At 41.1% G+C, this 11,707-nt stretch overlaps 1 protein-coding gene across 1 annotated transcript in view; it reads right to left on the minus strand.

Annotated features, from left to right (window-relative positions):
• LOC108539187 (oxysterol-binding protein-related protein 10-like) overlaps positions 1–11,707 on the minus strand; it is a 246,133-nt gene that overhangs the window by 221,586 nt on the left and 12,840 nt on the right. The gene's annotated exons all lie outside the window — the stretch shown is intronic.

Raw genomic sequence — 11,707 nt, forward strand, 5'->3', positions numbered from 1 at the left:
GTGCAGTAACTCTCAGGCCACCAGAATACCCTTGTGACCACCATGTTAACTAAGAGGTAAAGCGTGACTTTGCCACTAAACATCCTCCAGCCCCTGAATAGCCAATTACCTGATTTACTTTAGCTCTGGCCTGATTTCCACTAATATTTAGAGCTGAAGTAAATAATGAGTGAATTATTACTCTTGCAATTGAAAAAAGTTAAAAATGCACAAAACGACAGTACACCACAAAAATTAGTCCTTAAAATACCTTCCCTGACAAATCTAGTTTGTATGTTTTAGGCCCGCTAGATCTAATGTAGTAACAACGGTCAGATATATGGGTGTATTATGCTTTTTAATACTATCAACTGGTATTGCGCACATCAGGACTTCACAGAGGTACATATGCAGGAGGACAAAACTCAAAAGAAATGCACAAAAATCAGTAACAGTTGTATTAGGATGGGAGGACAAGGGCCCATTTTTTTCCCAAAAGCAGTCTTTATATTTGTTATATCAGCTTTTCAATAACACAAAGCATCTTTCTCACCATGGATGCTACATTTCAACTGAGATGTTTATGTTTTGAATACTGGATTCTTCTCTTCCTCACACAAGAGCCAAGGGTGTTTCGGCTATGTGTTCCAAAAGCCTCTAAACTAGAGATCAGGCCTTTGAGCCAAATCCAGCCCACCGCTTATTTTAGCAAATAAGGTTTTATTGGAACAGAGCCATGTCTATTTGTTTACATATTGCCTAGGGCTGCTTTCATGCTGCCACGGCAGAGTTGAATTATTTACTCTAACTCTACAAAAAAAACCTTTCTAACCCCTGTACTAAACCAAAGAGTAAGCACTCCAGCACATGGAAAACTCATTAATGCACCATGGAAGTGACTCCCAAAGGTCAAATGTCATCTCTAAAGGGTCAGGGCCCTAGAAGACACTTCCAGTAATTGTGATCCAAAGTAGCAGTTCAAGAGTGGAGAAGCACGCAATGGAATCACGCAGACTGCATCTGCTAACACGCCAAGGTCCAGGCAAGAACAACTCTCAATTAAAGAGCGCTCTGTCCTAAAGAACTACTACGAGGTATCGGCTCACAGAGAAAAGTGTCACATTTTTAATGCAGTCTAATCAAATGTAGCCAGGTGCCTTCCTGAATTTATAAGTCCACCTTCTCTTTCTGCAGCACTAGAAACAGTGTACTATTTACTGATAGATCAGAAGCAGTCCTAAAGGCCAGGTCTTTATTCATAACCTGGAAAATAAAATAAAAGCAACTTTCGCTGCTGAAAACTACTATTAAACCCAGTCTTTTTGCTATATATCAGAGGAAATTAGCATGAGACTCAGAGATAAGATATCCCAAACACAATCTTTTAATACCCCAGGATCCCTGGGTTCAAGGAAAAGCTCTCTGCACATTTTGAAGTTTTCTCCATCACTCAGAGCAGCTAATAAATAAGCCAGAACATCAGATGAGTCCCAGGGCATCAGCTAGATAATGAGAAGCCAGCGGGTATTCTTTGCTATATAACAAAACACAAGGCAAAAGACCATTTTAGCATCACCTTTCTGGAGTTTTCCAAAACTGAGAAGCAGATTCTGTTTCTCGTTCTAACTCAGCGACAAACTCCATGTGTAACTTTGAAGTAAATGTCATCGATTTGAGGCAGTTTCCTCACCTGTGAAACAGAAGTTGGGCAAGTTCACCTGAGCACCTTCAAGGCCTCAGAATAATGCTCTATGAAAGGAAATGTGAGCCTCCCTCTCCCCTTGTCTAGGTTATTTTGGTTTATTGTGAAAAACACTTCCAGAAAAAGGATACAGGAAAAATGCCAAGAGTATTCCTGGATTGTGACATGTGGCCACTGTGCTACTTAAAATCAGGTTCTCTCAAATGCAGAGAATGAAAGTTGCCTATCAGTGAAGAAAAATGAAACTCTCCCTCTTGGGTCTGACCTATTCCACTGGAAACAATGTTCTTCCAAAGTCCCTGAGGCAGGGAAGACTATCTTAGCACTTTGCTGAGTGCTTAAGAAATGACATACAGAAAAGCTTCCATGAGCTTGAAGCAGCTCACAGTCTGGGAATGGGGCAGATAGGGAGTCTCAGAGACCCCTTCTGAACTTTTACCAGCCTCCCAAAACAGCACCTCATCCCTGGGCCCCTGGGTACCAAAGGAATCATTCAAAATAAGGCTGGCTCCAGTCATACTCCGCTTGTCACTCAGACCCTCAGCTTCCCTCACCACGTTCAGTAATACAATGTAAAATGAAACAAACCAGAACCCTGCATTCAGGGTATTCACATGCACAAAAACAAGGGCATTTGCATCAATTAGGATTATGAGCAGACTGTGGAAATGAGATGCAATAGGGGAACCAGTTTAAATATTTTGTTGTCTGGCCAAATTCCTTATTCAGATTCAATTGACCTAAATGAGAAAGCAGGGCTAAAATGGACACCATAAGATTGCAAGCTAGTTTACATAACACAGGCCCTCCCCAGCTTAAACTATCCATTTCCAAGTAAAAGTGGAAGTTAACCCTTTCTCCTCTGTGCCTCTCTTCACAAGTTCAGAAACCAGAAGAGCATCTCTGAACCTTCCCCACTCTGGAAACTGCTGCAAGAGACTGTGCAACCCACTTCTCCCTCAAGGTCATCAGCCATGTGCCATCTGTGCCCCTACCCCACCCCATGAATGCTCACCACCAGGAGAGAATTACCAGCACTCTCTCTTACAGAGAAACCATCCTCTTTATCCTCTTTAATCCTTATTCCTCCTTTAAAAGGGGAAATAGATTACAAGGTCTAAAAAACTGACCTACAAAGGGTTAAAACCAAACTGCTTGGACCCCAAAGCTGCCTGAAAAATGGTGTAAACCACCTAGTAGCTCACTAATTCCCTAAGGGACCTCCCTCTGTCAATGTTTAACCAAGAAGCTACAGCTTTTCTTTTTTTTTTTTTTTAACTTGCCAGAGCCATTCTACATCAAATATTCTTCATGTGCAACCCATTCCATAAATAATGAAGCTAGTCTACAACAAACCAAGTTCTGAGGCTCTCCAAACCCACTCTTTGGCTCAACAATCAAATACGGAGCACCTCTTAAGCAAACACCAGCCCAGCACTGTCCTTGTGGTGAGGCTGGATCACGAGTCACCAAACAAGAATGTGGTGGGAGAACCTAAATGTGAGGGATCTACAGTGCCCAGGAAGCCAGGGAAGGCTTCAGGAGAAAAGTGAGCTCCCAGAGCTCAGAAAGCTAGTGTCTGATTTTATTTTAGTAGACAGATACTATTTTTAAAATTCAAAATATCATTAAAAAGGCTGTGCATGTGTTGGAGTAGGGGGGACATGGGAACTCTACACTTCCAATTTTGCTGGGAGCCTAAAACTGCTCTATTTAGAGAAAGTGTGTGTTAATGATACTAATAATGCTGGGAGGGGGCTGGGCTAATTATTGGTGTCCTTTGACATTTGTATTTTATTTATTTATTTTTTAGAGACAGGGTCTCACTCTATTGCCTCGGCTGGAGGGCAGTGGTGCAATCATAGCTCACTACAGCCTCGAATTCCTGGGCTCAAGCCATCCTCCCACCTCAGCCTCCTATTAAATTTCATTTTAAATTGTATATATCCTAGGGTATAATTATAATCTTTATGGAAATTAATGTACACCAGATGTTCCTGTTATATTTCTAAAGGTTCCCTTTCAAGATAATTGCTATTAATTACATTTAAATAAGTTCTCTAATTTTGGCATCACCAATTTTGTTTAGGGTTTTTTTAGGAGTTTTTTTTTTTTTTTGGGGGGGGGGGGGTTTTTTTTTTTTTTTTTTTTTTTTTTTTTTTTTTTTTGAGATGGAGTCTCGCTCTGTGACCCAGGCTGGAGTGCAGTGGTGCAATCTTAGCTCACTGCAACCTCCGTCTCTGAGGCTCAAGCAATTCTCCTCCCTCAGCCGCCTGGGTAGCTGGGATTACAGATGCCCACCACCACGCCCAGCTAATTTTTTTGTATTTTTAGTAGAGACGGCGGTTTCACTATGTTGGCCAGGCTGGTCTTGAACTCCTGACCTCAGATGATCTGCCCACCTTGGCCTCCCAAAATGCTGGGATTACAAGTGTGAGTCACCGCGCCTGGCCGGCATCACCAGTTTTGGATTTGAGGTCCTGTAGCCTACTATTAACACAGATAACAACTATAATTCTGTTGAATACATGATTTTCTAAGCCAATAATAACAATAAAGTTATCATTTCATGGGTATAGTTTCAGTTAGGGATGATGAAAAAGTACTGGACATGAAGAATGGTATTGGTTTCACAACAGTGTGAATATACTTATGCCACCAAACTGCACACTTACAAATGGTTAAAATGGTAAACTTTACGTTCTACATACTATAAAAGTAATGAAACACTTTTTTTTTTTTTTTTTTTTTTTTTTTTGAGATTTCACCATCTTTAAATGGGAACCAATATAGGAAAAGTGCCATAAATACTCTGACTGATTCCAGGGGGCCTTTATCAGCAAGTATTGTAGTTAGGGTTTCAGTCACTCCCATTACGCTAAGTTGTAATGCAAGCTCCCTGAGACAAAACTTTTCCATTTGGCTGTTTTCACAAAGACCACAGGAGCACATAAAGGCTTGTCTAGGGGAGCAAATCCAAATCTCTTGGGTGCAAGGTACATGCACAATGGGAAAAGACAAGGCCAAAATCACTGCTGCTTTGATAGCATTCACTAAACAAATATTGAGTACCTACTACGTGCCAGGCACTGTGCCAGAACGTAGGTCTAATGCCTGTTCTCCTGGATCTTGCAATACAATGACTTGCTTTCAATCGAAAGACTTCGCTTATGCGGCAATTTCAAATAATATTACAGGAAGTGGTGTGACTACTGTTTCTCAAAGGAGCCATGTGTTTCCTTGTTTTCTGTTTTTTTAAATGTGTACTTTGAAATGACTCAAACTTACAGAAGAGTTGTAAGAATATGACAAAGGGCCGGGCGCGGTGGCTCAAGCCTGTAATCCCAGCACTTTGGGAGGCCGAGATGGGCGGATCACGAGGTCAGGACATCGAGACCATCCTGGCTAACACGGTGAAACCCCCGTCTCTACTAAAAATACAAAAAACTAGCCGGGCGAGGTGGCGGACGCCTGTAGTCCCAGCTGCTCGGGAGGCTGAGACGGGAGAATGGCGTGAACCCGGCAGGCGGAGCTTGCAGTGAGCTGAGATCCGGCCACTGCACTCCAGCCTCGGCCACAGAGCGAGGACTCCGTCTCAAAAAAAAAAAAAAAAAAAAAAAGAATATGACAAAGAACTCCTCTATCTCCCTTCGCACAGATTCAACAATTATTGATGTTTGCATACATCTGCTTTATCATGCCCTCTAGCCATCTGTCCCCTCCCTTCTCTCCCTTCCCCATCCTTCCTTCCTTTCCTCCCCTCCATCCACATCCGTCTATCTCCCTCCCTTTCTCTCATTTCCCATCCCCTTCTCCCTATGTAAAGTGTTTCCTCAACCATCTGAGAATGAGTTGTAGATCTCCCTTTATTCTGAAATATTTCATATTTATGTATTTTCCAAGAACAAGGACATTCTCTTATAGAACCATATGACGATCAAGTTCTCACAGTTTAACATGGATTAAATAGTATTACTTAATACTTAAATGCTTCCAGTTCTTCAAATGATGACAGGAGGAGTGATGCACAGATTCTAAAACACTGATTTGAAGGCTCACTCCTCAAACACCAAATGGACTGAGGAGACAACTTGTAGAGACACACCCACCCGAGGAGGCGCCTGGCTCACTCCCTTGCTATCCACAGGACATTTCCTAGAGGACTCCAGGCAGGAGAAAACTCTCATTAAAATTCCTTCCCTTATTACTTAATGAAGCTCTCTAACTGGAACAAATCACATTTAACCTGATTTCTCCAAGATATGACTTAGTCCTATTTAATTTTGTTCCATAGTCATGAAGTCTCTGGATAAAAATGCTTTCTCGTAATAAAATTCAGCAGCATCACCTTCCACACCCTCCCGATTTTTTTTTTTTTTTTAATCTCAAACTCCTGGGCTTAAGCCATCCTCCCACCTAAGCCTCCCAAGTAGCTGGGACTACTGACATGCATGACCATACCTGGCCCCAATTAGAAATTGTTCTAATCCCAGTAGCCCCCCTGCTCAGCATCTTCCACTCAAAGCAATATTTCCAAAGCACATCCAAACCAAGAGGGAACATCTTGGAAGACACAGGTAAATCTCCCTATTGAGATGGAGGTGGACGAGCCTGGGTTGTCTAATGATTCCTTCAATATAGCTGTCAGATGTTTCTCCAATGATTCCATCTACCCAGCACTCTTTTTTTGTTTTTGATTGTTTGATACAGGGTCTCACTCTGTCACCCAGGCTGGAGTACAGTGGCTTGATCTCGACTCACTGCAACCTCTGCCTCCCAGGTTCAAGCAATTCCCCTGCCTCAGCCTACTGACTAGCTGGGACTACAGGTGTGCACCACCACACCTGGCTAATTTTTGTATTTATGGTACAGACAGGGTTTAGCCATGTTGTCCAGGTGAGTCTCGAACTCCTGGCCTCAAATGATCTGCCCGCCTCGGCCTCCCATATTGATGGGATTACAGGTGTGAATCACAGTGCCCTGCCCTACCCAGCACTCTTAATGGGTAAGCAGTGGTCTCAGAACCTCTTTGATCAGCATCCATCCACTCATTAGAACCAATACGTATTTCCTTAGATCAATCTTCACTTGACGAGGTAAATAACATATTTACATTAAGTCTGAATTGGAGTCAATTACATTGTCTGAAAAAGCATCTCCAAGTAGTCCTGAAGCTGATTTTTAGGCATTTACCTAAAATAATGATATGTGTGCCTCTTAAAATGAAATAAACAAACACCCTGGCCTGAAATATTTGTGTGCTTTCAAAAAATGAACAAACAGCAAGTTCTCATGGCTCCTGATTTGACTGACTTCATGTAGCAATACTCAGGAAAACTAAATGTAAAAATAAGTTAGTCTGTAAAATAACACACAAATTCAGGGGAAAATTTGAATATGAATGGCTTATGAGCAGAGGGTGTACTTTCTTTCCAGACCACGGCTCCAAAATTATCAAATAAAATTTTTTAAAATCAGTCATGATATAGAACTGAACATTATCAACCAACCGAATCAAACTGACATTTATAGCACAATTCATCCAATGACAACCAAATACATATTCTTTCAAGTATACACAGAATAGTCATCAAGATAGAATATATTCAATGTCATAAAACAACCCTTAAAAAATGTAGGCCAGGAAGCAGGGCACGGTGGCTCACGCCTATAATCCTAGCACTTTGGGAGGCCAAGGTGGGTGGATAACGAGGTCAGGAGATCAAGACCATCCTGGCTAACACGGTGAAACCCTGTCTCTACGAAAAATACAAAAAAATTAGCTAGGCGTGGTGGTGGGCGCTTGTAGTCCCAGCTACTCGGGAGGCTGAGGCAGGAAAATGGCATAAACCCAGGAGGAGGAGTTTGCAGTGAGCTGAGATTACACCACAGCACTCCAGCCTGGGCGACAGAGGGAGACTCCGTCTCAAAAAAACAAAAATAGTACTATTATATTAATAATATATATATATAGGCCAGGCTCAGTGGCTCATGCCTGTAATCCCAGTACTTTGGGAGGCAAAGGTGGGAGGACTGCTGGAGGCCCGCAGTTCGAGACCAGGCTAAACAACATAGCAAGACCCCCATCTCTACAACAATAACAAAATTATATATGTGTGTGTGTGTGTGTGTGTGTGTGTGTGTGTATACACACGTCTAAATAATTCATGGTGCAAAAAGAAAGTATCAAAATAAATTAGAAAATGGTTAAGCTGAACTAAAATAAAAATACAACATATCAAAATGTGTGAGTGCAACTAAAGCAGTGGTTAGAGGGAAATTTATAGCACTAAATGTTTACATTAGAAAAGAAATGACAATTTAATAATTTAAGCATCTGCCTTAAGAAACTAAAAAACTAAATATAAAAGAGTGAAAAAATAAAAAAGATTAGAATAGAAATCAATTAAATTGAAAATAGAGAAAGAATAAAGATAATAAATGAAACAAAAAGCTGATTCTTACAAAGATCAATGAATTGACAGACCTCTAGCAAAACTGATAAAAACAAAAAGAAATAGGAACAAGTTAACAGTATCAGGGAGAAGAAAAAGGGACCTCATGAACATTAACAAGATAATAAGGGAATTAAGCAACTCTACATACCTAAATTCAACAACTTATAAAAAATGGATCACTTTCTTAAAAAGCATGAACTACTCTCAGAAAAAAACTCTCATAACAGTAAGAAAACAAACAACCTGATTGAAATCCAATTTAAAAATGGGCAAACGACTTAGCTAAAGCTAACTTTACTAAACAGGATATCTGGATGGCAAATAAGCACATGAAAAGCTGTTCAGTGTCATTAGCTATCAGCCAATTATGAATGAAAACCATGAGACACATTTACTAAAATGGCTAAAATTAAAATTACCATAATACCAAGTGCTGACAAGGATGTGGAACTGGAACTTTCATGTGAGTATGAACAAGTTCATGGACTATCTCTGAGGGGATTTTTTTTTTTAAATAAATGGTTAAAACACATTTTACTACACAAATAATAAAGACTTAAGCTGTTACTTCTGACCATAAATAACATGTTCCATGAGATAATGCAAGACAAACCAAATCAACCTTGCACATCAAAACCAGGGTCAAGAAAAAAAATCCCATTCCCGCACTGAGCCATCTTTCCAGCTCTGGGCAGGAATGCAGAGAGCTGATGCCACTCCAGGTTTTTTGCTTGATTGTTTTCTGTTTGTAATTGTTTGTAGCATCTCACTGTTGCAGGGAGCTTGCCACTGCCCAGGCTGGTCTCAAACTCCTGGCCTCAAGTGATCCTCCTGCCCCGGCCTGTAGCCCCAGCTACTTGGGAGGCTGAGGCAGGAGGATTGCTTGAGCCCAGGAGGTTGAGGCTACAGTGAGCTGTGCTTGTGCCACTGCACTCCAGCCTGGACAACAGAGCAAGACCCTGTCTCAAAAAAAAAAAAAAAAAAGTTGCTTATAAACGATAATTCATTATAATTTTCCTATGTTGGAGTAATGAGGACACAAGCAATGTTTCCCACTTCATCCCATTTATAAATGAAAGAGACAGTTGACATTTATATTAAGATGAAACAACTTAATAGGGAAAGGATAAAAACACAGATCTCCCAAGCCTTTGGTTTAATGGTCCTTTCATTAGCTGCAAATATGCTGGCTTTACCTATCTGCTCATAGGCACACTTTCAGGCAATTTCATTGTAGTTAATCTCTGGAATTGTCTAAGAATCATTTTTATCACACCTGGGCATCTTCTAAACCAGTCTGGATGAAGCTTCAAGAATGGATGCTTCAGTGGACACATCAGAAGACTAGAATTAAGGCAAACTGGATAATGTTTACCAGATATATACTCTATTCAGTAAGTATATACTGCACACCCCAAGGTTTCTGTTTTGAATAGGTCAAGTAAATTTTCGTTAATCTTTCAATGTAATTTCAAATTTACAGAGAAGTTATACAAATAATACAACTATTTACTACTGAAGAACTATGAACATTTCACCACAGTTGCTTTATTATTTTTTTCTGTGTATATTTCTTTCTGTAAATAGCCAACATAATGCCCCTTTACCCTCAAATACTTCAGTGTGTAAATGTTAAAATCAAATACTTGACATGGACACAGCACTATTATCAAATCTGTAGACTTTATACAAATGTTGCCAATCATAGTAAGGTCATTTATAGAAAAAAAATTGGATCACAAGTTACATTTAGTTGTTACACAAAAGAATTCAAAGTCTTAAACTACGAAACGAAGCAAAAATAAAAAAGGGAACAAAACAAAAATATTAAAAACACCAATAACCCTACAATGCTGGAAAGGAAAAGGAAGCAAGCCTTCAGATAAACAGAAATTCAGACCATTCCATGACATGAATCACTGCAATTTAGTTTCATCCAAGTTAGGTCATGTTTTGCTTCTGTTTTTGAAGGGAGAAAAAAAAACTTTATCCAGACTTAACCTTGATTTCCCAGATACAAGTTTGGTCTTCTTTCTTTGATACAAAGATTTTCTGAAGCATATCTCTAAGTTCAACCCATAACAATGGCCTATCCTATTAACATGAGAAAATCAACCATGGCATTTTGGCTTTTAAAACCATCTTCCTGAATTTTAGCTGACTTCGAAGTAATCATGTAAACTGATCTTTGACAGAAAAATTCCAGTTACAGGAAATTCCAAATTAACTAAACAACTATAATAGTGTTAATGCTGTACTTTGGGCCAAGGTATCAGCTGCAGACTTCTCATAAAAAGAAAAAGGCACTCCCTGTAATCCCAGCACTTTGGGAGGCCGAGACGGGCGGATCACGAGGTCAGGAGATCGAGACCATCCTGGCTAATATGGTGAAACCCCGTCTCTACCAAAAAATACAAAAGCTAGCCGGGCGAGGTGGCGGGCGCCTGTAGTCCCAGCTGCTGGGGAGGCTGAGGCAGGAGAATGGCGTAAACCCGGGAGGCGGAGCTTGCAGTGAGCTGAGATCCGGCCACTGCGCTCCAGCCCGGGCGACAGAGGGAGACTCCGTCTCAAAAAAAAAAAAAGAAAAGAAAAAAAAAAAGAAAAAGGCACTCATCAGCCAAGCTAATAAAAATTACCACAAAGAAATTTGCTGGAGCAAAGCAAGGAATCAGTATGAAATACTATATAATGAATGTACAACCAATGCTCTCTCAACGGCACGTACTAGCACAAATGGGTTTTTGTTCTGTTAAACTTTTTAGACACCAGGCCACTAAACGAGTCTGCTGGAGAACATACACAGAAAAGTTCTGTGCTGTGTGGTTAGCCAAGGGGATCAGGAAGCCCATTGTTAAGGTATTAGTAATAGGGTGGAACTCAGATACACAAGAATCCCAAAAGCAAAGTACATTCCGCAAACGCATGATCCTATTTCAGCCAAAGTCCACACTCTGAGGTTAATGAATTGGGAGGCCTCTGCATAAATCAAGACATGTGTCAGCACTTACAAATAATCACAGGGCCGAGGAACCCCTCATCCATCCCCTAAACACTCAGGCAGAGAAAGGACAGGCCAGGCAAGGAAAGTCATTCCTAAGGACCAGCCCAGAGGTGGCAAAAGTTGGCAAGGTTGTCTAAAGAGAAAGCTCTAAACACACAGCTCTGGAATAGTTAGGGTTTTGGAAGAGGAAAAACCACCAAACACAACCCATGCACAGGAAGATATTCTGCCGAAAGGAGGGCTACAACATCACTCATTAAAACAAGGGGCCTCGCTGGGCACGGTGGCTCACGCCTGTAATCCTAACACTTTGGGAGGCTGAGGTGGGCGGATTACTTGAGGTCAGGTCAGCCTGGCCAACATGGTGAAACCTCGTCTGTACTAAAAATACAAAAAAATTAGCCAGGCATGCGGGCCGGCACCTGTAATCCCAGCTACTCGGGAGGCTGAGGCTGACAAATTGCTTAAATCCGGGAGGCGGAGCTTGCATTTGGCCGAGGTCGCACCACTGCAGGGGCCTCTTCTTTGGAAAGGCCAAGGAGAGAAAGAGTATGGGGGCGGGGGGGG

The sequence above is a fragment of the Rhinopithecus bieti genome, unplaced genomic scaffold, assembly GCF_001698545.2.
Source record: "Rhinopithecus bieti isolate Rb0 unplaced genomic scaffold, ASM169854v2 scaffold_17429, whole genome shotgun sequence".
Lineage (NCBI taxonomy): Eukaryota > Metazoa > Chordata > Mammalia > Primates > Cercopithecidae > Rhinopithecus > Rhinopithecus bieti.